General features: G+C 36.2%; 1 pseudogene; it reads right to left on the reverse strand.

Moving 5' to 3' along the window:
* Positions 1 to 610: 610 nt before the first annotated feature.
* LOC127544079 (phosphoglycerate kinase 1-like) lies at positions 611 to 26,022 on the reverse strand (annotated as a pseudogene).
* Positions 26,023 to 26,536: the final 514 nt, after the last annotated feature.

The raw sequence follows: 26,536 nt of genomic DNA on the forward strand, positions 1-26,536 counted from the left end.
CCTTCCTTCCTTCCTTCCTTCCTTCCTTCTTCCCTCCCTCCTTTACTTTTTTCTTTTTTCCCTTCCATCCTTCTCTGTCTGTCTGTCTATTTGTTACCCTCCTCCCCCCAGGCAAACACTTTAACACTTTAAATAGCAAAAAAGTTTACAAAATGTTTACTTAGCAGGTCAACCTTCCCCCCCCTCACAAAGTGGAGTTTCTTCTTATATTCAACTGTGTGAGGGTAAAGACAGAAACAGCTGCTGACAAAGCAGAAAAGAACAATTTCAAGAAAGTATAGTTAACAGTAGCTTAAGCTCTTTTTCCTTTCTGAAAGATATACTACATACACCCACATGCAATATCTGTCTGTCTATCTGTCTATCTATCTATCATCTATCTATCTATTGATCAATCTGTCTGCATGTCTTTTAGATCACAGCAATGGTTTCGACGTACTAAAGTGTCTACAAGTGTCTAAAGTTCAAATAAGTTTTGACAACAGGCACACCTAGGAAACATAAAGTTGAGTTGAATTTCTTCTGGGGCTCTCATTATCCCATTTTCTGACTACTGGTTGAGTCTTGAGGGAGAACCTTGCCTAGTGCCAAGGAAAGGGGACAGGAAGTACTAAAATGACATGTTGGAAGAGTTTTGCACAGGAACTAAGAGGCAGAAAAGTGGCACCCAAGAGACATTGCTCAGCGTGGTCAACCCAGAAAGTACTCTGCCTCCAGCATCTCTAGACTAGCACCATCCCCAGGGCTAAAATGGATTACTTTGGTGTCAGCATTCCAATTCATACAGCAAGTGACAGTATCCCTACCACTATGATAGTAATGCAGCCCTTCTTGCTGATCCTCTACCACATAGTTTGGTTCCCCAAGAAAAGGCTTCCCATTCAAATACTTCAGTGGGACAATTTCACAAATTCTGGCCCAGGCCACAGCTACCATATACTTCTTGCTGTTCTCAGGGCCACAGTCCAAACCCATTCATTCAGCAAGGATGCCAGAGGCCAATGTGGCTTAGCCAGTCTTAGTATTCTTATCAAACTTGTGATGAAGTTGACAGGAAACTGATCTCGACATTATTCTTCTCAGCCTTGGCCATCAGGTCTTTGACAAGCTTAGACCTCTCTTCATCAAAGAGAGAAATTCCAATCTCCATGTTGTTGAGTACTTTAAGGAAGATGAAAACCATGCGCCCAGAAATGATTATCTCATTGACTTTGTCTAGCATATTATTGATCAACTAGATTTTGTCAGTAACGTTAGCTCTATCCAAGAGAGCCTCAGCAAAATAAATCAGCTGCTTTTTCATGAGGAAACCATATGTCTTCTGGGGCAGATACACTCCCACCATAGAACTGTGGGCACAGTGAGCAGTACTAAAAACTTCATTGACACAGGCAGCCCCCAGGTTGGAGAGGGCTCCTTGGAAGACTTCTACTTTGGTTAATTCAACTTTGATCTTATTCCCAGAAGCATCTCTGTCTTTTTAATTTTTCTTCTACATGAAAGCAAAGATTCTTCAATAAAATGATAGAATCATTAGGTGGGTTAACACAGATTTTTTTTTTCCCTCTTCCGGAGACACAATTTTTCAGGAATAAACTATCTTTGCCAAGTTGTCCTGCCATAAGCTCCAAGAAGTGTTTGTCAGGCATGGGGGATACTATCAGATCAGCCTATGTGGTTCATCAGAGCAATGGATGTGGCTCCATTATTCAAACAGTAATTGATGCTAGGAAGATCAGTCTTGATCTTTGGATGTTGATTATGTTTTTGCTTTTTGTGAGAATATTAAAACCCAGCCTCATTATGAGCCTTTCCCTCTTTAGGTCCACTTTGAAGAAGATCAGTTTGCTAGAAAAAAGACATGCTGGCAATAAGGAGACCACAGAGCTGGATCAGGTAATTATGGCCTGCCTGAGCTAGGAGCTGCTTTGTACAATGTGGTCAGCACATACTCTAATGTACTTCTTTATGTACTTGAACTCCCCTAAGGAAGGAAAAGAACTTGGGGTTCATTGTACTTGCATTTATCCAAATAAATCATGGTGATATAGAATTTTCAGGTACTCCTTCCCCTAATATCATATCCTTGCTAAGATCAAGAGTAAAACTCTTCTCTTCTTAAGAAGTTAGCAGTATTCAAGAATTTCTTTACTCTTACTTGTGAATTCCGAGTTAGCTCCTTGTTGACCTCAGGATCAGCCAGAGTCAGGATCAGCAAAAGTCCTTGGTTTTTAGGGGGAGAAGTAAAGGAGATAGATGAAACTGCCACAAGCTCTCCACCTACTGATCCCCCTTCTCCTCATCCTCCTCCAAAGTGACTCTGGCTTGTCTTACTCCATCCCCTAATCCCTCCTATGATTATCTGTACACACCAAAAGATCGAGCCAGCACAGAATAGTGAGAAGGGACATTTTTCCAAGCATATGCTAATAGAGTATTGTCCAATAGGTAATTAACCTTAAGTGCTTGGTTGTCTGATTTCAGTGCACCTACTCAGAGTTTCAACCCTTTACATCTCCTGCTTTCTTTTGTTTTAGAACACAGATAAAAGCACTAAAAAGGAGATGATCACACCCTCCCTAACTTCTCAGGAAGAGAGATGAAAAACACCAAAGGGAAGTGGGGAATCAAGCCAGATATTATTAGTGGATTTCTGGGCTGAAGGGTCTTACTAGAAACAGCTATGCACAAACCCATCAGCATGGGAGGTATTACACAAGCACATAGCAATTAACACACAGGCTATTAGTGATGATTCTCCTGACAGTCAATGCAGGCTCAATGTGGTGTAACAAACATGAAGTGTACATGCAAGTAGTGATATAACAAACAATATAAATCAACATGGTGTTGTAAAAGATTTCCAGAAGTCCTAGAAGGAGGGTATGTAAACAACAATCACACATATACCTTCTTTAACAGCCAAGAGATAGTCCAAAACCAATCTAATGTCCATTGCTTCATATGTCAGGGAATCCAATGATACCCGCAAGTTTTTGAAGTCCTGCAACAGACTTATCATTTCTCAGAAAATCCAGTGATTTCTGAGGGTTTTCAAGTCCTACAACAGTCTTATCATGTCTCAAAGAATCCAGTGATTCCTGAGGGTTTTCAAGTCCTGGATCAGTCTTATCATGTCTCAGAGAATCCAATGATTCCTGAGGGTTTTGAAGTCCAACAATTTTTGATGTCCATGAGTCAAATGCCATAATTGCCAGGTTCTTTTAGTGGTGGTCACAGTCAGCGACAGAACCAACTGATGTTTCTTGGATCTTCTTCATTTCAAGGGTCTGCTCCATTTCTCTCCGATGGACAAGGTGAATATGGCTCGTTAGTACCCATTTGGTTCTTTCTTCATCTGTAGAGATACAAGAAAACCCTCTTCCCCAAGCAGTTAACCTATCTGGTCCCTTCCATTCACCACTTTCTGGGTCTCTCCACATCACCTGGTGATTATCTAAAGATAGTGGAGCTACTCACACTGAACACTGATCTTCTGATGGGTCTGCTGGAGTCAGTGCATCTGTATCAAAAATCAAGAAGTTAATAGTATAAAGAGCTAGATTTAGAAGTTCTCTAGGGTTACCTGTGGCTCCCCCTTTCTTTTGTTTTTGGAGGAGCATCTTAATGTCTCTGTTTGTCCTCTCTACTATTGCCTGTCCTTGAGGATTAAGGGTATGCCAGTAGGGTGTAAAATCTTATACTGTGCACAAAAGTGTGCAAAATGTTTAGAAGTATATGCAGGTTCATTATCTGTTTTTATTGCTTGTGGCAAATTCTGTGACCACTCGGGCTGTCTCTTTTGCTGCTGTTATTGCAAAGGTGAATCCTGAAAAGGTGTCTACCACGACATGGATAAAAGACAGATGACCAAAAGATTTATAATGGGTAACATCCATTTGCCAAATTTCATTGGGTCTCAAACCATGAGGGTTCTTCCCTGGAAGGAGTGTAAGAGCATGGAAAGGAAAGTAAGTTGTACAGGCTTTTATTATGCTCTAGCTTCCTCTCTTGTTATTCCAAATTGTAAACATAAAGCTCAAGCAGCCTGTTGATATTTAAAGTGAGATTCTTGGGTTTCCTGAAATAAAGGAGTATTGGCCAACATGGTTAGAAGGCTATCTGCCTTTGAATTGCCATCAAAAATAGGACCTAAGAGTCCACTATGAGAGTGGATGTGCAAGATATAAATCTTAGCTGGATGCTTTCTCATGTGCTCTTGAAGTTCCTTAAAGAGCTGATATATATTAGAGGCTACAAATTTTATTTGGGCTGTGGCAATTCTTTGTACCATACCTGCTGAATAGTCTGAATCAGATATTATATTTATATCTCTGGGATAATAAGTAAGAGCTAGAATGATTGCATACAATTCATTCTGCTAAGTAGACTGAAAAGGAGTTCTGACTGCTTCTTTATAGTTAAGTCACGAGATATACAGCACAAATATGTTTGGATGAATCTGAAAAAAGATAGTTGGTCCTTTAAGAGGAAGTTTAGAAACTTTTTCTTTAAGAATCCATGGCCAATTATGTAATAGTCTGGTTATCTTTAATGGAGACCCGTGTGTAAGATTTAGAGCTGTGGCCAATAAAATTTGCCACTCTGGGATGGTTTCACAGCATACATTAATTTGTGCATTAATATAAAAGGTATATATCTTGTCAGGTCTCATCCCAGATAATTGTACTGCTCGCTTAATGGCCTTTAATAAAATTCTAGCCATAAGCACTAGGTAAGGAGTGAGGCTTTGTTCTGGTTGTGCTGGAAGGTTCACCCACTCTATCACACCATCTCCTTGATGAAGGACTGCTGTGGGTGCCTCTTGTGTAGCAAAAACTGATATTTCCAAGAGTTTTTGAGGACTCTTTCAACCACATTGGATAAAGCCAATTCAACTTCTCTCAAAGCCTCTTGAGCTTCTTTTGTAAGCTGGTGTGGTGAGTTTAAAGCACTGTCTCCCCTTAAAATGTCATATAATGCTATGCCAAGCCTAACACTGAACACATCCATTGGATATCTCCTATCAATTTCTGAAAGTCATTTAAGGTGTTTAGCTTCTCTGTTCTTAAGGAAAGTTTTTGTACTCTAAGCACCTTAGGGTGTACTTCATATCCTAAATATTGAAAAGGAGCATGTCTTTGAATTGAAAAGAAGCTATGTGTAATTTATAGTTCCTTAGTGTTTCTATGGTCTTTTGTAGACATGCTTCTAACATTTGTTGCTCAGGTGTACATCCCAATATATCATTCAGGTAATGTAATAACATTATTTTTGGAAATGCTTTTTCTTTTCTTTTTTTTTTAATATTTTATTTTATTTTATAATAACTTTATATTGACAGAATCCATGCCAGGGTAATTTTTTTTACAACATTATCCCTTGCACTCATTTCTGTTCCGATTTTTCCCCTCTCTCCCTCCACTCCCTCCCCTAGATGGCAAGCAGTCCTATATATGTTAGATATGTTGCAGTATATCCTAGATACAATATATGTTTGCAGAACTGAACAGTTCTCTTGTTGCACAGGGAGAATTGGATTCAGAAGGTAAAAATAACCCGGGAAGAAAAACAAAAATGCAGATAGTTCACATTCGTTTCCCAGTGTTCTTTCTTTGGGTGTAGCTGCTTCTGTCCATCATTTATCAATTGAAACTGAGTCTTTGTCAAAGAAATCCACTTCCATCAGAATACATCCTCATACAATATCATTGTCGAAGTGTAAAGTGATCTCCTGGTTCTGCTCATTTCACTTAGCATCAGTTCATGTAAGTTTCTCCAAGCCTCTCTGTATTCATCCTGCTGGTCATTTCTTACAGAACAATAATATTCCATAACATTCATATACCACAATTTACCCAATCATTCTCCAATTGATGGGCATCCATTCAATTTCCACTTTCTAGCCACTACAAACAGGGCTGCCACAAACATTTTGGCACATACAGGTCCCTTTCCTTTTTTAGTATTTCTTTGGGATATAAGCCCAATAGAAACACTGCTGGATCAAAGGGTATGCACAATTTGATAACTTTTTGGGCATAATTCCAGATTGTTCTCCAGAATGGTTGGATTCGTTCACAGTTCCACCAACAATGCATCAGTGTCCCAGTTTTTCCGCATCCCCTCCAATATTTATCATTATTTTTTCCTGTCATCTTAGCCAATCTGACAGGTGTGTAGTGGTATCTCAGAGTTGTCTTAATTTGCATTTCTCTGATCAATAGTGATTTGGAACACTCTTTCATATGAGTGGTAATAGTTTCAATTTCATCATCTGAAAATTGTCTGTTCATATCCTTTGACCATTTATCAATTGGAGAATGGCTTGATTTCTTATAAATTAGAGTCAGTTCTCTATATATTTTGGAAATGAGGCCTTTATCAGAACCTTTAATTGTGAAGATGTTTTCCCAGTTTGTTGCTTCCCTTCTAATCTTGTTTACATTAGTTTTGTTTGTACAAAGGCTTTTTAATTTGATATAATCAAAATTTTCTATTTTGTGATCGGTAATAGTCTCTAGTTCATCTTTGGTCACAAATTTCTTTCTCCTCCACAAGTCTGAGAGATAAACTATCCTATGTTCCTCTAATTTATGTATAATCTCGTTCTTTATGCCTAGGTCATGGACCCATTTTGATCTTATCTTGGTATATGGTGTTAAGTGTGGGTCCATGCCTACTTTCTGCCATACTAATTTCCAGTTATCCCAGCAGTTTTTATCAAATAATGAATTCTTATCCCAAAAGTTAGGATCTTTGGGTTTGTCAAACACTAGATTGCTATAGTTGACTATTCTGTCTTGTGAACCTAACCTTTTCCACTGATCAACTAATCTATTTCTTAGCCAATACCAAATGGTTTTGGTGACTGCTGCTTTATAATATAATTTTAGATCAGGTACAGCTAGGCCACCTTCATTTGATTTTTTTTTTCATTAATTCCCTTGAGATTCTCGACTTTTTATTGTTCCATATGAATTTTGTTGTTATTTTTTCTAGATCATTAAAATATTTTCTTGGAAGTCTGATTGGTATAGCACTAAATAAATAGATTAGTTTAGGGAGTATTGTCATCTTTATTATATTCTCTCGGCCTATCCAAGAGCACTTAATATTTTTCCAATTATTTAAGTCTGACTTTATTTGTGTGGAAACTTTTTTGTAATTTTGCTCATATAATTCCTGACTTTCCTTTGGTAGATAGATTCCCAAATATTTTATGCTATCAACAGTTATTTTGAATGGAATTTCTCTTTGTATCTCTTGCTGTTGGGTTTTGTTGGTGATGTATAAAAATGCTGAGGATTTATGGGGATTTATTTTGTATCCAGCTACTTTGCTAAAATTGTGAATTATTTCTAATAGCTTTTTAGTAGAATCTCTGGGGTTCTCTAGGTATACCATCATATCATCTGCAAAGAGTGATAGTTTGGTTTCCTCATTGCCTACTCTAATTCCTTTAATATCTTTCTCGACTCTTATTGCAGAGGCTAGTGTTTCTAATACAATATTAAATAATAATGGTGATAGTGGGCAACCTTGCTTCACTCCAGATCTTACTGGGAAAGATTCCAGTTTTTTCCCATTGCATATGATGCTTACTGATGGTTTTATTTTATTTTTTTAAAAATTTTTATTTAATAATTACTTTATATTGACACTCGTTTCTGTTCCAATTTTTTTCCCTCTCTCCCTCCACCCCCTCCCCTAGATGGCAAGCAGTCCTTTATATGTTGGATATGTTGCAGTATATCCTAGATACAATATATGTTTGCAGAACCGAACAGTTCTCTTGTTGCATAGGGAGAATTGGATTCAGAAGGTATAAATAACCCGGGAAGAAAAACAAAAATGCAGATAGTTCACATTCGTTTCCCAGTGTTCTTTCTTTGGGTGTAGCTGCTTATGTCCGTCATTTATCAATTGAAACTCAGGTCTCTTTGTCAAAGAAATCCACTTCCATCAAAATATGTCCTCATACAATATCGTTGTCTAAGTGTATAATGATCTCCTGGTTCTGCTCATTTCACTTAGCATCAGTTCATGTAAGTCTCGCCAGTCCTCTCTGTATTCATCCTGCTGGTCATTTCTTACAGAACAATAATATTCCATAGCATTCATATACCACAATTTACCCAGCCATTCTCCAATTGATGGGCATCCATTCATTTTCCAGTTTCTAGCCACTACAAACAGGGCTGCTACAAACATTTTGGCACATACAGGTCCCTTTCCTTTCTTTACTGATGGTTTTAAATATATGCTCCTGACTATTTTAAGGAAAAGTCCATTTATTCCTATTCCTATGCTCTCAAGTGTTTTTATTAGGAATGGATGTTGAATTTTATCAAATGTTTTTTCTGCATCTATTGAGATGATCATATGGTTTTTGTTTGGTTGGTTATTGATATAGTCAATTATGCTAATAGTTTTCCTAATATTGAACCAGCCCTGCATTCGTGGTATAAATCCTACTTGGTCATAGTGTATTATCCTAGGGATGATTTTCTGTAATCTTTTTGATAATATTTTATTTAAGATTTTAGCATCAATATTCATTAGAGAGATTGGTCTATAATATTCTTTCTCTGTTTTAAACCTACCTGGTTTAGGTATCGGTACCATGTCTGTCATAAAAGGAGTTTGGTAGGACTCCTTCAATCCCTATTTTTTCAAATAGTTAATTTAGCATTGGAGTTAATTGTTCTTTAAATGTTTGGTAGAATTCACATGTAAATCCATCTGGTCCTGGGGATTTTTTCTTAGGGAGTTGGTTGATAGTTTGTTCTATTTCTTTTTCTGAAATGGGACTGTTTAGGATATTTACTTCTTCCTCTGTTAGTTTGGACAAGCTATATTTTTGGAGGTATTCTTCTCTTTCATTTAAGTTGTCAAATTTATTGGCATAAAGTTGGGCAAAGTAACTCCTAATTATTGCTCTAATTTCCTCTTTGTTAATGGCGAGTTCTCCCTTTTCATTTTTAAGACTAACAATTTGATTTTCCTCTTTCCTTTTTTTAATCAGATTTACTAAGGGTTTGTCTATTTTGTTGGTTTTTTCATAGAACCAACTCTTAGTTTTATTAATTAATTCAATAGTTTTTTTTTAACTTTCAATTTTATTGATCTCTCCTTTTATTTTTAGAATTTCAAGTTTAGTATTTGACTGGGGGTTTTTAATTTGTTCCTTTTCTAGCATTTTTAGTTGCAAGCCCAATTCATTGACCTTCTCTTTCTCTATTTTATACCACTAGGCCTCTAGAGATATGAAGGAAATGTTTTTTCTTACTGGAGTAAGAGCAGCAGCAACACACATTTGACACAGAGTAGGGCTGTTTTTCAAATCCTGTGGCAAAACTGTCCATTCATATCTTTTATAAGGTTCAGCTAAGTTAATGCTGGGCACTGAAAAGGCAAATCTTTTCATATCCTCCTTATCTAGAGGGACAGAATAGAAACAATCCTTAATGTCTATAACCCAAAGAGGCCATTCTCTAGGCAATCAGTAGGAGATGGAAGTCCAGCTGAAGCTTTCCCATAGTTTCCATCTGTTCATTTACCTTTCTTAAATCAGTCAACATCCTCTATTTTCCATATTTCTTTTTTACAACAAGTACTGGGGAATTCCAAGGACTCAGAGAAAGGTGTAAGTATCTTTGGTCAAGTTGCTCCTGTACTATATCTAATAAGGCCTGAATTTTATCGCTACTTAAGGGCCACTGTTCTATCCACACTGGTGTATCAGTTTTCCATTGTATAGGAACAGGTGAAAGTGTTGGCAGGCCTTCAACAGCAGCCCTGCCTAAAAAACCAAACTACTCATTTGTAATCCTAATTGTTGTAAAATGTCTCTTCCCCACAGATTGATGGGGATTTTTCAACTATAAAAGGAGTAAAAACTCCTGTTTACCTTCAAAAGTCCATCTCAAAGGGGTAGCACTAACTTCAGCTGCTATTGATCCTCCTATGCCAGACATGTAAGTGTCTGCCTTAATCTTTGGCCAGTGACTGGGCCAGTTGGCACCTCTAATGCCTGTATGATCTGCACCTTGTCTACCAATCCTTCTAATGGTATGCTATTTATATAGATAGTGAGCATAGGTCAGTCAGGTATCACAGCTGCTGTCTAGAATATTCCTGGATTTTGTTACTTGGAGTCAGAATCTGGACGACTATAACCAGATTATTTATTAGGAATCTGTATCAGTAAACCTGATGCTACTACTTCTCCTGGTTGATAAGTCACACATTGTCTACCTGTATTAGTGCCTGAGATATTATCTACACATTCCCCAGTTTCCCTCATCAGTGTATGAATGAACACTGTTTTGTAACTACTCTTAGGAGATGAAATGGTCAAGCCTACTGTGTCTGAAGGTAAGGGATCCATAGGCTGGAGAAGAGATTTCATTTCTCCAGGGGATATCTCAGTATCCCAGCCGCATACAATTCTATTCTCCCCAGTTGTAATCCCTTTCTCCCATCAGGTTGCTTCATGGCTGATTGATTGTATCATTCCTTTCTCCCATCAGATTGCTCCCTGGCTGATTGGTCATGTATTGGCATTGCAATTCTAAAGGCTCTGTATGTAGCATTGGCTGCCATCCTGCCTCAAGTATTTTTTGCCTTGGGCCTTCCATCCCATTTCCCTGAATCAGTCTACATTCTCATGCCCAATGGAAGCTTCTGTTGCATTTTGGATGTGGGGTTTTGGGTCTTGTTCTCCCATCCTTTTTTTTCACTCTGTCTCTATGCCAACATTGAGCTTTCAGATGCCCTACTTTATCACATTGAAAGCATTGACGAGTTTCTCTGGAAGTCCCTTGCCAAAAGGGACCCCGTCTTCCCGTGTTTGGATCTTGGGAAGTCTTCATCATAGCCTGGCTATAAAAGGTATTTGTGCCCACTGTGGCACAGCATCTTATGATCTGCTCTAAAGGAGCTTCTTTGTGTAGTCCTAGTATAATTCTTCTACAAACCTCATTAGCATTTTCTTTAGCAAGTTGCCTTATCATAATTTCTGTTGCTGCATTTTCACCAATAGTTCATATGACAGCTGTCTGTAAAGGTCCCACAAAATCCGCAAAGGGTTCATTTGGGCCTTGTACTATTTTTGTGAAGGCTTCTCCCTTGTCTTGTTTACTTGGAATAAAACACCATGCTTTGATAGCAGCAACAGCAATTTTCTCATATGCTGTATGGGGTAATTAATCTGTCCTGAGATGTCTGCATAAGAACCTACACCTGTTAGCTGGTCATAGGTGATTGGAGTATTAACTCCATTATGACTATTTTGTCAGGCTTGTATCCTACAGAGCTCACTATATTCAGAAAGCCATAACAAGTTTTGTCCAGGTTCTAAGCATATCCTTACTATAAATTTCCAGTCCCTAGGAGTTAAGACTTCATAAGCCAAATTCTGTAATAACATCTTAACATAAGATGTTGTACGCCCATAAAGAGTGCAAGACTTTTTCAGGTCTTTTAGGATTTCTAGAGCATATCTTCTACTTTCTTGACCTGAAGAGTTAAATTGTTGAATCACAAGATACATCTCTATTCTCAAATCAGCTGTATTCTGCCCTTCCTCTGTGGCTTTAAGTAGTGACTTTTGTAATCTAGTCATAGGAGGGGGTGATTGCTGGGGACAGGGGAGGTGCTGGTGGTATCACTGTCCCTCCCACTACTCCTTCTCCCTCCATCCAGGAAGGTAAAGTTGATGGGGGCATGTCAATGACCTGCTCAGTAGGCAGAGTTGAAGCTGCCTTGTTAATCACCATGCCCTTCAACATTACTTAATTCCTCATGCCCTCTGGTGATATTGCCATTAATCTGTCCCTTGTCTTCCTCTTTTTCCTCACAATTCCTCATCTGGCTGTTCTTAAAACTTTTCTTGAAGCACAGAAGTAAAGGAGATGGACGAAACTGCCACAAGCTCCCCACCTACAGACCTCCCTTCTCCTTGTCTTCCTCCAAAGTGACTGGCTTGTCTTACTTCACCCCCTAATCCTTCCTACAATTATCTGTATACACCAAAAGATCGAGCCAGCACAGAATAGTTAGAAGAGCCACTTTTCCAAGCATATGCTAAGAGAGTATTATCCAATAGGTAATTAGCCTTGAGTGCTCTGTTGTCTGATTCTAATGCACCTATTCAGAGTTTCAGCCCTTTACACTTACTGGAAAAGACAATATTCTGAAATTCACTTTTCTCCCAAAGATTGATGTTTTCATGTAATTCCCTTTTTTCTCTTTAGATGGCAGATCATTGAAATCTTAAATGTGGAGTACCTAGAGAGGCAATTTTGAATCTGGCACTATGCAGGAATTTCTCTTCTTTTTCTAAAATGTTAGATTCTTGGCTTTCTAGTAGATCCATAGATGCTGGCCATCATCCTGTATCATCTCTGAGCTTGAATTCACTGTGAAAGTGTCAGATTGGTTTGATTAGTGACCAAGACTGTACTGGACATTAGTCCCAAATTAGTCCTAAAATTGAGGATAAATAGAAACAAATGATGGACTATTGTAATCAATCTGATACTATGGGAAGACTCCTCTGGAGTCAGAAGATCTAGTTAAGCTGTTTCCTCTGATTTTCATTAATAGTATGACTGGGCAATTTCATTTAATTTCTTTTAGAAAGGGATAAAGAAACTTCACATTCCAGGGTCTATTGTAAAATGGAAAGGTTATACTACATGGGCTCTGAGATCATAGGCTATGTATCATATATGACCTTTATCTAGCTATGTTTTATACTTTTCTTTCTGTGTTTATGCTTCTTTGCTATATATTGTTGTTTAATTATTTCACTCAGATCTGACTCTTTGTGACACTATTTGTGATTTTCTTGGCAGAGATATTGAACAGGTTTGACATTTCCTTTTTCAGCTCATTTTACAGATGAAGAAACTAAGGCAAATAGGATTAAGTAACTTGTCCAGGGTTACACAGTGTCATCAAGACTGGATTTGAACTCAAGAAGTTGAGTGGGAGTCTTGATTCCAAGACTACCATTCTGTTCACTGTATGCCTTAGCTGCCTTTACTGTATATAATAGCTAATATTTCTTTTTTTATAAAACTTTTTATTTTTAAAAATATGTGTGGATAATTTGACAACATTGACCTCATAGCCTTGTGTTTCGGATTTTCTCCTCCTTACCCCCTCCCCTTTCCTAGATGGAAAGCAATTCAATATATGTTAAACATGTTAAAATATATGTTAAATCCAATATGTATAAACATATTTATATAATTCTCTTGCTGCACAAGAGAAATGAGATAAAAAAAGAAAGTAAATGAGTAAGAAAACAAAATGCAAGTGAACAACAACAAAAAGAGTGAGAATGTTATATTCTTCCTATTCCTATTCCTATTCATATTCAGTTCCTGTAGTCCTCTCTCTGGGTATAGATGAATAGCTAATATTTCTATAGTATTATGTGCCAGACACTGTGATAAAATTTTACAAATATCTCATTTGATTTTCACAACAACCTGAGGAAATAGGTACTATTATTATCCTTTTTTTTACAGATGAGGAAAGTGAGGCAAATTGGAGTTAAAAGACTTATATCTTCTTACTCCAGATCTAGAACTCAGTCCTCAGGGTTATCTACTTAGTCATGTTTTGAAGGAAACACTGCTGCATAGGAAGTGTTGTGTGCTTCTGCATGTGACCAATGTATATTATATAAAAATTACAAGTGACATTTAGTATCCTCTGCATAAGATTTGTGTCTTTGGTCTATTATAAACTTTGTTGTCATATACACTATTATTATGTGCTATGTTTTCTGTTTGTTGCCTATAGTAAAGCTAATTATACAAAATTCCAGTGAGAATGCCATGAGTTATTTACATAATTTGTATGATTATGGATAGTTGGAATGATCATGTTTGACTATAGTATATGATCATTCATGTTAATGATGTATATTCAAAGATATTCAAGTATACTCCATGCAATTTTCTCAGATTATAAATTCTTTCCTAAGGATTGAATTTAGGGAGACAATAAGGTTTCTTGTTGGTGAAAACATGGCAAAAAAAAAAATCAGTTCACTTATTAGTTTATTTTGCATGTGTAGTGGGAAAAAAAAAGGTAACCTTCCACTATATCCCTACACCAATTTTATAACTTGGAGAAAAGAGAGTATTCCAATACTCACATATGACTTACACCTTGCTCATTCTGTTACTTTCTACCTGGAATATCTCCTCCTATATTCTCAAACCTGATATAATACTTAGCCTTAGCATCCTGCTGAAATCTCTCCTCTTCCACAAAATCATCTGAAGTGAAAATGATTTCTTCCTCTGAAGTCTTGTTTCTGAGTACAAAATTCATACCTTTCTTTAAGGCAAACCACCTTATTTTATGCCTATTTCTGTGCATATTGTGTCTCTTTTAAGTCAATTCAATTCAATTGTGAGCAGGTATAGAAAGAGGAGGTTAAAGGAAGAGGTAAATGGTATTTTTTTGTTGTTTCTGTTGAATGGTTCCCAGAAGATTTCTTTAGACTGTTTACTGTACTACAAGAAGAAAAGAATTCATTTTGTAAGACAATATGGGATCTAAGGGCACGTATCATAGCACAGAGAAGTCAATTACTTAAAAAAAATTATCACTTGAGAACAATTCCAATTTAATATTATTCAATGTTAGATACTGAATGAATATGAGAGATTGTCTAATCCAAACCTCTAAATTTTAAAAAGAAATGGAGTCCCCAAACAAAAAAAAATTTTTTTGAATGCAAGAAAGATTTTATCTTACATTCTTGTAAGAATAGGTGCCTGGATTAGTAGATACATCCCCAAACAAATGAAATGAGTTGAGCAGGGAAAAAAATAACAATAGATGACATATATGTAGCTTTATAAGGTTCCTAAATTATTATATGCAAAATCTTATCTGACTCTTACAGAAACCTTCTGAGGTAACACAAATATCATTATATTTTTACAAATAAGGAAAGTGGCTGGGATTATTTACTGCAACCTAGGACCTGTATCTATTAAATCTTAGAGATGAGATTTGAACCCAGTCGTTTAACACCCTCAAATTCAACATTTTTTCACACTTAGAATACCTTGCTTCTATGTCTGAGAATCTAAATCTATTTGCTCTCAGGTCAGAATTTTTTTCTACAGAGTCACAGAATTCTCGTGATCCTCATTTCTCTTATTTCTGTCTATAACCTCTCAGATGACTTCTATTTTCCTTAATTTTTGATTACTTATTTCTTATATAATTTATATTTAAATAATTTATAATTTTTAAATGATTGAAAAATATTTTTATTTATAGAGAGGCAACGTGATATAGTTGAAGAATCTAAATGTTGGGAAGATTTGGCTTTAAATGTTACCTCTGACACATACTTGACTTTAGGTAAGTCACAACCTCTCAGGCAATTCTCTAAATCTGTCATTTACAGATCAATTACTGTCCTTTACTTATACCAACAAAATTACATATCTTATCTCTATTTTTATTTATTGAAGTCTTTCTGGTTTCTCTTCTAGTTGCCAGTGTTTTTTAAAAAAGTAATTTCTCAAATGATTTTGCATTTACTTAATATGTGTAAATATTGTACACTTCTTTCTGTAGAATGTCAACTCCTTGAAAGCAAGTTTTTTTGGTCATTGTTTAGCACAATGACTTGCACATAGCTAGTACTTAATAAATTCTTAGGAAAAGTCAGTTATTTCAAAATTTCTGTTATATCTAGTTAATATTATTTTTCTTCTCTTTCTTAAAAAAATATTTCTCTTTCGTGAAATAGAATTATGAAAGACAGTTAATGATATAACAATAAAGATTTCCAGGTCAGTGTGAGCACCTATGTGTCTGTATGACACAAACTCTTAGGAATATGCATATAATACGAATATTCTAAGAGTCATTAGATAAAAACCTGACATAAGATCATGCATTGGATAGATTTTCTTTTATGACCTGACCTTTTCTTATACATTCTCCCACCCAAATTCTTAAGATTTTTTTGTAGTTAGTTGTCTGGTGACTCATCTACTTTTAATATCTTAAGGCTATTAATCTTCAGAAATTTCCCACTTGGGAAAAAGACTACTGAAAGAGGATATAGTCTTGATAACCTTGTAATCTAGTAGGTTATACCCTGCTGGAGGAAATAGTGAAACAGACTTTTTTTGCCAACTGATTCTTTATATTGTATGGAAATACCCTCATCTCTGACTGGGCTTCTTTTCTCACCATAGCAGCAGATAGACCTGATCTGAATGGTTCATAGAACCATAGATTTTTAGAAGAGCACTTCCAAGATCATCTGTTCCATACAATATTTCATTTTTGCAGATAAACTGAATTCTTGAGAGATTGGATGATTTGTTCAAGATCTCATGAACAGTAAATGGTAAAGGAAGTGGAGGGGATTTGAATTCTATTCCCCTAATGCCAAGTACAGTATACACTATATCTTTGAAAATATATTGACATTTGATGGACTCCTTATTTTCATAGAGTTACTTCAACTTCAACTTCAATTTCAAAGGTTATACTGTTTAATTTGAGCAAGCATATTCCTACAGCTGCACACACCAATCATTATATAATTTCTGTCTGAATAATCAATCAATCAGTAAATATTTACTAAATGCCTCTATGGAGGACAGTCACACTATGTGCTGGAGATACAAAAAGAGATAAAATACAGTTCTTATTATCAAGCATCTTACAATCTAATAGAGATATTTACAAGCTAATGGATGGGGAACTTGCTTTATACTAAGGTAGCTCTTTGTACCTGTAGACAGATCTACTTATTTAGAATCATTTTCCTATATCAAGCAAAGTTTCTTTTCTGTAACTATCATCCACTGTTCCTTATTCTGACTTTTAAGGTAATTAAAAAAAAAAAAAAAACCAAACCCAGGTCTTCTTCTATAAAATGGCCACTTACATACATGGAGAAGAGATGACTTTGGGAAGAGACCATAGAATATTGCTGTTCATCTCTTCACTATTCCAGTCACAATTCTTTGCTCTTGCCACAGTTTGTAAATCTCCTCTTCAAAATGTGGGAAATAATACTGTAGATGGGATCATACCAGGTCAAAAGACAGGGAAATGATTCCTTTGCTTGCTTTGGACACTTAGTTTTTGGTAATTCAGCCTAGGATCATCTTAGCATTTTTCTTTGCCAAGTTACTTATTGGCTCATATTAAATAGTCATTTCATTATCTTTCTCTCCTCAGCGAAAGTTCTCTCTCTCTCTTTTTTTTTTTTAAACAAGAAAACCCCTTCATTTTTTATACTGTACAATTGATTTTTTGGACATGTGTCAATATTTATATTTATTGCTATTATATTATGTATATTATATTACCTGTCAGTCTTTCTTCCTTCTCTTTCTAAACTCTTTATTTAGTAATATCATTTACTTCAATGGATTCAATTAAACTTCTGATGATAGCTCCTGAATCTATATTCAATGGGAGTTCTCTTCTGAGCCCTAGACCTACAATTCTAGTTGACAAGTGAACATGTCTACCTGGATGTCTTGCCAACATCTCATACTCAATGTATCTAAAATGAACTCACCTTCTTCAAAAAATCTCTCTCTCTTCTCAATTTCCCCATTTTTATTGATAATATTGCTTTTCTTCTAGTCACTCAAACTCAAATTAAGACTCATTAATTAATTAATCAGATTAAGACTATTCTTTACACTCCTATCCATTATATCCAGTTGCCAAATTCTACCTTTACATGATGTGTTCCATCCCTTCCTTACATTCCTTTTTACACTCTCAATATGTTAGTTAGCTAAGGCCCTCCCTCATCATCATTTGCTTGGATTTATTATCATGACCTCTCAGATGGCTTCTATCCCCCCTAATTTCTCCTTTCTAAGAGCCATCTTTCACAAAGTTGGTAAAATAATCTTTGTTATAAACTAGACTAGTCATATAATTCCTTTATTCAGGAAACTTTAAGGGTTCTCCATTGCTTAAAGGTGAACATGTAGGTTCATGTAGCTTTTAAAGACTTCCACAGTTTGGGTCCAAGTCTACAAAAGACAGTTGTAGTAGAGAGAATTTGAACATTGAATTTCTTGTCAGACTTAGTTGGCAGTTCACAACCTTTCTAGGTCTCAATTTTCTTGTTTATAAAATAAATATGTTGTAATAATCTCTAAGGTTTATTATAGCTCTAAAATCTCTGGTTCTACCTTTGCAGTCTTATTTCATACTGTCTCCTTCCAGTCAAATGAGACCACTGACCTCTTTTTGAGCTTGTCCTACTGGTTCATAAATCCATAGTTATTTGTGTCCCCTAAATCCCATTGTATTGCCATGCCTAGAAATAATGACCTCTGAAATGCTGTCTGTTGAAATTCTTCTTTCTCTTCAATTTAGAACTAGAAGGGAGACAGCTCAGATGCTGCTTCATCCTTGAACCCCGCCAACAAAAAGTGACAACCCTCAGGATAAGGTTATTTCTCCCAGCTCAAATTTTCCACATCATTTCATCTTGATCCTTCCCATACACTGATCCAATTTGCCCTTGTATTATGCTTTTTTATTCCTCCACCAGGAGGCTGTAAGCCTCATGACGACAAAAATGGTGTCATTTTTTTCACCCTCTCATTCAAAACACTTAGCAAAGTAGTCAACCACGGTAGTTATTTAAATAATCTTTGTGGAATTGAATTGAACTGGATTGGATTTAGAATAATAAACGGCACATACAGATCATTAAGGTTTACAAAACATTTTACATAATCTCATTTGATCCTAATTAATTGGAAAGAAGCACAACAATCAACTACAAGAGCTAATTAATTCCCTACTATGTGCCAAGCATTGGGGTAGATTCTGGGAGCACAAAGACAAAAAAATGGAATGACCCTTTCCCTCAGAGAGCTTATAATAAGTGAAGTATCCATGCCTATATAAATATATACAAAATATTTTTGAAGGGAATAGACTTTTGATTACGTTGGTATAGGGAACCACTGACAAGAAAATGGTTTTCCCCAAAACAGACTGATATTTGCTTTATTGCTTATGGCATTCAAACTATTACTTAGGACTCTTGAGACACTCAGGGATTTGCCTGGAATAATGTTGATATTTTGTATCAGAAGCAGGTCTTGAATCCAGAACTTCCTAATTAGGAAGCTTTTATTAAGTTTCCTTTTATTAACAATGTCATATTGCCTTTCATACAAAATATATATTGAATACTAGATCATTTCATTTGAAAGTCAAAACAGGTCTCATGAGTTGAACTTTGAAGGAATCCAGAAATTTTAAGAGGAAAGAGGGAGTTCTTGTTAAGGCAAAAAGGGGTGACTTCCTTTGTATCATGTCTCCCTTTATGTTCATCTAATTTCTATGTAGTCTGTCAAAGATAACAAGAAAATGAGCGTACTAGATAATTAAATTATCTCTGTCTCTGTCATTCTCATCTATGTCTCTGTCTGTTTCTCTCTTTCCTCCCTACTATATCAATATACATCATATTATCCAAGATTAGTTAAAAATCCCTTTTTGTAGATGTGAAAATTCCAGCAAGTATATTTCCTTTTTTTTTTTTTTTTTTTAATTATAGCTTTTTATTTACAAGATATATGCATAGGTAATTTTTCAGCATTGACCCTTGCAAAACCTTTTGTTCCAATTTTTCCCCTCCTTCCCCCCACCCCTCCCCTTATGTCAGGTAGATAAATACATGTTAAATATGTTAAAGTATATGTTAAATATCATATATATATATATCCATCCATACAGTTATTTCAGCAAGTATATTTTCAAGGTTCTCCAAGGGAATCAAAGGCCAAATTTGTTGGGCATGTATGATTTAGAATTGCAAACTTTCTTTTGTCCTTATTTTTTATCTAACAATATTTTGTTTTTCCAATAACATGTTAAGATACTTTTCAACATTCATTTTTGTAAGATTTTGAATTTAAAATTTTTTTATTCCTCTCTCCCCTCTCCCCAAGGCAGCAAGCAATCTGATATAGGTTATACATGTACAATTCCATATTGGTCTGTAGAGAGCCAGAACTCTGGAGAAGTATACTTGAAGCAAGGTGTTAATTCAGTGGAATTGATGAGATAATGGTTCTCTAGTTCACACATATTCAGTATACATTAATGATGTAATTATAATAGGATATTAAAATTGGGGACAAAGGCAGACTCAGAGGGAGACTGGTTGACACTGTCAGACTGTCAGACTGCTGGAGGAAACTGGGTCAGACTGAGATTGGGTCAGACTATGACAGATACAGTCTGTGTAAGAGACGATAAAGACTTTGGATTCTATTTTTGTCCATTCTCAAGGACCAGATGTCTAGCCTGGACATTACATTAGTCATGTTATGAAAGAAAGATCAGAACAAAAGAAAAAAAAAAAACGGAAGAAGAAAACACACACACACACACACAAATAAGTGGAAAGAATATGTTTTGATTTGCATTCAGAAGTCATAGTTTTTTCTTTGGGTATGGATAGCATCTTCCATTATCAATCTTTTGGAATTTGTTTTAGATGATTGTATTGCTCAGAAGAGATAACTTTATTATAGTTAATCATCACATAATATGGCTGTTAATGTGTACAGTGTTCTGGTTCTGCTCACTTCACTTAGCATCAATTTGTGTAAATCTTCCCAGGCTTTTCTGAAATAGGCCTGCTCACCATTTCTTGTAGAATGATAATATTCCATTTACATTCATATACCATAATTTATTCAGCCATTATCCAACTGGTGGACATCTGCTTAATTTCTAATTCCTTGCCACTGCAAAAAGAGCGGCTACAAACATTTCTCACATGATCTTCTTGGGATGCAGATCCATTAATGACTGTTGGATCAAAGGGTATGTACAGTTCGATAGTCCTTTGTATATAGTTCCAAACTGCTCTTCAGAATGGCTGGATCAAGAACTGTACACTTTTAGAGATAAAGTACAAGACAATTATACCTTACTTGTGTGGTCATGGCCTACCAATTATTTCACATCTTTGAGCCCTTATTCCTTTATTTATCAAATGAGGAAATTAAACCACATGGTCTCTAAGGTCTCTTCTAGCTATTGCTTTGTAATTCAATAATTGTTCATGCATTTGTTTTGTAAAATACAGATTTGGAATAGTTATCGAAGAAAAGTAGAATTCTTGAAAGTAGCATGAGTTATCCATTTGATTTGTTCACTCTATTCCAGATCATGTTATTTCCAGAATCAAAGAAGGCTTGAAAAACAAACAATTAAAAAAAAAAAACAAACAAGACAAAACAAACCTCTCATTTTTACTAAGGAGACCAAGGCTCAAAGGGATGAGGTAAATTCATTAGTGAAAGAAATCAGTTTTCCTGAAGGAGGAACTCATGTTAAATCATCTTGCCTCCTGTTGTAGGGCACCCAGTTAGAGACATGGCCACACAAGGAACTTTCCTCTTTTGCCACAGGCAGACCAGAGACTAATTTCTCTTGTTGAACTTGAAAATGCGACTGTAAAAAAACAAAAAACAAAAACCTCTCTCTGACCTCAAGAGGTTGGTTACAGAAGGATTGCTTTAGGACTGAAAGGAAAAATGTAATCAGCCTGCATTTCCCCGCTCCTTCCCAATAAGCCTGATCCCTACCTCCAACCTCTAGTTAGGTAATAGAGTCCTTACTGGGGCTAAAAACTGCAAAGTGACCTTAAAAGCTATGGGCAACAACTTCAGCACAGTGTATCTATTATTTTTGGAAGCTGTGCCCTTCCCTGAAATTCTGCCCTCTGTATTTATCTGGGAAGTAGGCAAAGAGTAGAACACAGAAAATGCCAAGGGCAGGAGCCTCTGTGTGCAAGGAGGCAATAGATTCATGCAAGGAAGGCCTGAGTGTGCCAGGAAGACTTTATTCCAGTAGGGCTCCCATTTTTAAAATGAACGCTGGTCATTCAAAGTCCAAAGGAGGCTTGACTACCCTCTTAGCATTTTTTTCCATCAACACAGCTGGGGATTTAGTCTTTTAAGTCATAATAGAGAATAGCTCACCTTTTCCAGTTCCCTCAATGTATTTTCTATTGGTGTTTTCCCAAGTGATCTTTTTCTTATTTATTTACTTTAAACATTATTTTCTTTTAAAATTTTGAGTTCCATATTCTCTTCCTTTCTCCCACCTTTCCCCCACCTACTGAGAAGGTAAAAAATATATCATTATACATGTGAAATCATGCAAACTATATTTCCATATTAGCCATATCACAAAAAAAATAGAGAAACATATTTCAATTTACACTCAGAGTTAATCATTTCTCTGGAGGTGGATAACATTTTTTTCATTATGCATCCTTTGAAATTGTCTTGGATCACAGTATTGATTGAAGTAGCCACACAATGATCTTCTGGTTCTTCTCACTTCATTTTGCATCACTTTGTATAGGTCTTGCCATCTTTTTCTTTTCTGAAATCACTCCCTTATCATTTCTTATAACCAATAGTACCACATCACAATCATGCTACAAGAACATCTTCTCAGTTTTTAGTTCCTTACTACCATAAACAAGCTGCTATTAATATTTTTGTACATATAGATTCTTTTTCTTTGATCTCTTTAGAGGACAAATATAGTATTGGTATTGCTGTATCAAAGGGTATGCACCATTTTATAAGTTTCAGATTGCTATTTAGAATGGTTGACTTAGTTCATTATTCCACTAACAATTCATTAATGTACCTTTTTTTCCTCAAACATTCCAGCATTTTTCATTTCTAAAAGGTTTGAGGTGATACCTCAGTTTTAATTTGCCTTCTTCTAAATAGTAGCGATTTAGTACATTTTTTCACATGATTGTAGATAGCTTTAAATTTTTCTTCTGAAAACTGTTTGTTCATATTCTTTGAGCACTCATAATTTGGGGGAATGGCTCTTATTTTTTTATAAATTTGACTCTGTTCTATACTCAGTATATTTTTGAGAAATAAGGCCTTTATCAGGGAAATTTGCTCCCTACCTACCTGACTACATATATATATATATATATATATATATACATATATATATATATATATATATATATATATATATGCATGTATGTATGTATGTATGTAAATTCATGGTTATTGGTACCTTTTAGCAAAATGTAGTTTCCCTGATTATTTCTTTCAATTAGGTCTATTTTTGCTTTTCCTTGGGATCATGCTTTTGACTGATATCATGATTGCCAACCCTGCCCTCTTCATTTGAAACATAATAGACTCTGTTCTAATCCTTCATTTCAATTCTCCATGTGTCTTTATGTCCCAAGAATGTCTCTTGTACACAATATACTATAGGATTTTGATTCCAACCCATTCTGCTATATGCTATATGTTTTTATTCAGTGGACTAACTTATCCTATTTGCATTCACAGTTATGACCACTAACTGCCTCACAATTGATCTTTCAGCTCCCATGGTCTATTTCAGCCCCCAGAGATATGCATTGAGACAGAGGAAGCACTTGAAAATGAAATCAAATATGTTTACTTAACAGAAAGGAAACTAGTTTGTCAAGAGTCATAGAATCACAGCGATCTAGAACTGGAAGGTGTGTCTGAGATTAATGTAATTCCTTCATTTTATAGAGGAAGAAACTTAGAACAGAAAACTAAAGCCATTTATCCAATTCACAATACTAAACAGTGGCAGAATTGGGACTAAAATTCAAGTCTACCCTGAATGTAAATCAGCACATGCTATATTCATTTTTAAAATTCTTTTTCTTTTGTTTTCTTTGTCTCTTGTGGTTATTAGTTCTATTTTTTCTCTCCTAATGTGATTCACAAGAAAATATGTAAAAAGGAAAATGAATTTACATGAATAAACAAAAAATTAATAAATTTAAAAAGAGAATTATTTTTAAAGTTAAAATTAAAAGAGAAAATAAAATTCAGGTCTCCTGATTCTTAGTTCAGTTCTCTCTCTTTCATTCAGGGTTTTGGATGACATCACAACTGAGTTATATAAAAATTATCAGATAATCAGTCATTTTGGTTTAGGGAAAATTTAAATAAGTGGCATCTGAATTAATTTTATTTTTTCTTTCTGACTTTACCAATGACATTTTCTCCAATTAAATGGCAAACAGTTTAAGTGTAGCAGGCCATAATTTTCAAATTCTTCAGGGTTTAACAAATTGATAAACATATTATAGATATTCATGGGATACTTTATTTAGACTTGAATTTCCTTTGAAAATACAGATTGTGATATCTCTATGTCTTCTGCATTCAAATCATTTTTGTCCATGAATTCCCATAACTTCTTAAATAATCTACATGTCTCTTTAACATGTCTGTCCATGCTATACTGCATGATGCACATTTGTTTGTCCAGTACAACCAAACACACAAGTTCTTCAACCTTATGTCACTGTTACCCTCATGTGTCAAAGATGTCCCTGATGTGTGGGTGCCATTTATATCCTGCTCCACCGGTATTCCTATGAGCTTGAACAGTACTCACTACCCTTTAGATACAGCCTTGACATTCTGGGATGGGGTAGCCCCCCACCACACCTTCTTGGTATAAGCCCCAGTCCCTGCACCCATCACGGAAGGATATGGGATTTCCCATACACACTTACGGAAAATTGGGCTAGGACTCCCCATGGTGGTATATATTGAAACTTGTTTGTGTGACAATGGCGGGAATGGGGAACACATTGACCCAGACTGTGTTGATTACACATTTGATACTTATAATGCTGTGTTTGTGAATGGGCTTAATTATACCATGGAGAGGGGACCAAATTGTACTATCTTCCAATATTACTTTTTAGAACCAGTTAGAGCCCTCTCTAGGTACTTGTTTATGATGTGTAATGTAGTTAATATCATGTGGGCAGGTGACAGATTTGAATTTAGGGTAGAGAATTGCACAATCACCAAAGAATTTAACAGAGGGGCCAATAGTTATTCTTATTTGATGTTGATGAAACAACTTACTTATTCACTGATACCAGTGAAGTCTGCTCTGCTGTGGGCTCAGTACCCTTTGGACATACAGTGGTGGCAGGTCTGACAGACACTAAAGAGACATAAGAGAGATTGGGTGGGATTCAACTTTGGAGTTTTCAACTTGGCTATTGAGGTCTTTTTAGAATTCCAAATTACACAATTACAAGACCAAATAGGTTATCTGGCTTCTGAATTACAAACATTCATGGTAACTGAAGCCGCAGCATGGCAGAGACAGAAAGTGTAGATGAGGCTACAAGCTGAAATAAAAGCCCTAGAGGTAGCTGTGGAGAGGTTAGGAGATGAATTAGTACTGAAGAGCATGTTACAAGCTCTTCCATGTCATTTTGACTATCGACCTGTTTGTGTGACTCCTTTACAATGGAACGCTACCTCACTGAATTGCATTTGGGAACAAGTTAGAGACCACTTAGGGGCGCTGTTAGCTGCCAATATGTCTAATCAAATTCAAGAATTGCCAAAGCTTGTTGCTGACACTAATATATTAGCAAAAATTTTCAGTTTCCCTAACAATGCTTCTCATGACCTTATTGACTGGACATACCAACATACAATGCCAATACCCTCATGGTTGTCTCATATTTTACTGTTAATTGCTTTTTTTATTGTATTGCTTTTGTTTTTACCTTGCATTTTCTGTTGTTTTCTCTCTCTCTCAAGACAGTCCCTTGCAGGACTGGTAGCTGAGTGGCACCCTCTTCATAGAAAACAAAAAGGGGGAGATGCTAGGGAACTTTGCAACAAGAATGCTAAGGAACAGAATAACAAGAGCCTGCATTAATCTTGCAACCTTTCATTGTGTACTTTGCACACAAGGCCCCATTTGCATAAGCAACAAATCTGTGAAAAGACAGTCTGTGCAAACCTGACCCTTGTAGTCTTTGGCTGGTTGGATCTCGGTCAGCTCATTCTTGGGAATGGATGTTGAGGCCTCCGGTGTATGTTCTGCCTGACTGATTACAGGTCTGGGGTACACAGCCTGTAGATACATCAGGACAGGCATGGAGCACGCACCAAATCGAGATACCCTCCCACCATCTCAGGAGTTGGGTTCCTGGATACACAAGCTATACACATACTTGTTGTTGGGGCACGTTGGCAAGGGAGATGAGAGGGGTATAAGTACAGGACAGCAGAGGGAGAGAGAGGAAGAAGGGACAAGATGATGTAACCAAGCAATTAGGCTTCTCTAACTGTATAAGTGGTGTCAGACTATCCAGAGAATTCTGAAAGTCGTAGAGGCGACCATAATTGTGGGTAAGTGCTCAGACTCCAGCTGGTGTCAGCAGGTCTGCACTAGCTGGGGACCCCAACACAAGAACACTGAGCCACTTAAATAGCAGTAAGGACAACTGCTTCAGTATCAACTAGGAGAAACATAGACAGTCTACCGCTTTGCATCTACCACTTCCTGCTGTGTCTGGCCTCTCTATGACTACATCCCAGCCAAGTACCCCAACTCCCCAAATCTGCTTAGCTAATGAGAGCCAATGAGTTCCCAGCTTGAAGCAGTACAC

Source organism: Antechinus flavipes, chromosome 1 (assembly GCF_016432865.1).
Source record: "Antechinus flavipes isolate AdamAnt ecotype Samford, QLD, Australia chromosome 1, AdamAnt_v2, whole genome shotgun sequence".
Lineage (NCBI taxonomy): Eukaryota > Metazoa > Chordata > Mammalia > Dasyuromorphia > Dasyuridae > Antechinus > Antechinus flavipes.